The 298-nt window shown below is 37.6% G+C and overlaps 1 protein-coding gene across 1 annotated transcript in view; it reads right to left on the reverse strand.

The window, feature by feature from the left end:
* LOC104618457 (microtubule-associated serine/threonine-protein kinase 2-like) overlaps positions 1-298 on the reverse strand; it is a 103,087-nt gene that overhangs the window by 16,839 nt on the left and 85,950 nt on the right. The gene's annotated exons all lie outside the window — the stretch shown is intronic.

The following is a 298-nucleotide window of genomic DNA, read 5'->3' on the forward strand; positions in this document are numbered from 1 at the left end:
CCGCCTCTCCTCCCTCCTCTCCCAAGAGCACTAACTCTGTCTGGTGCTTATCTGGAAATACCAGGAATCTTTCATAGCACTGATATTGTGGCAGTTCCCAGACATTTATACACACCAGACAGGAACTTCACTTCATATCTCATTAGAGTTAACAATACTAAAATAAGGTGATACGCTTGCAGTGAAGATAACTTAAGTTACTTAAATCTCTAAAGAATTTCCCGTACATACTTGTCTTCAAGGTTTGGGTTTTGTTTGTTTTTTTTAAAAAAAAAACATTCATTGGCTGAAAACAGTC

The sequence above is a fragment of the Phaethon lepturus genome, unplaced genomic scaffold, assembly GCF_000687285.1.
Source record: "Phaethon lepturus isolate BGI_N335 unplaced genomic scaffold, ASM68728v1 scaffold13243, whole genome shotgun sequence".
Classification (NCBI taxonomy): domain Eukaryota; kingdom Metazoa; phylum Chordata; class Aves; order Phaethontiformes; family Phaethontidae; genus Phaethon; species Phaethon lepturus.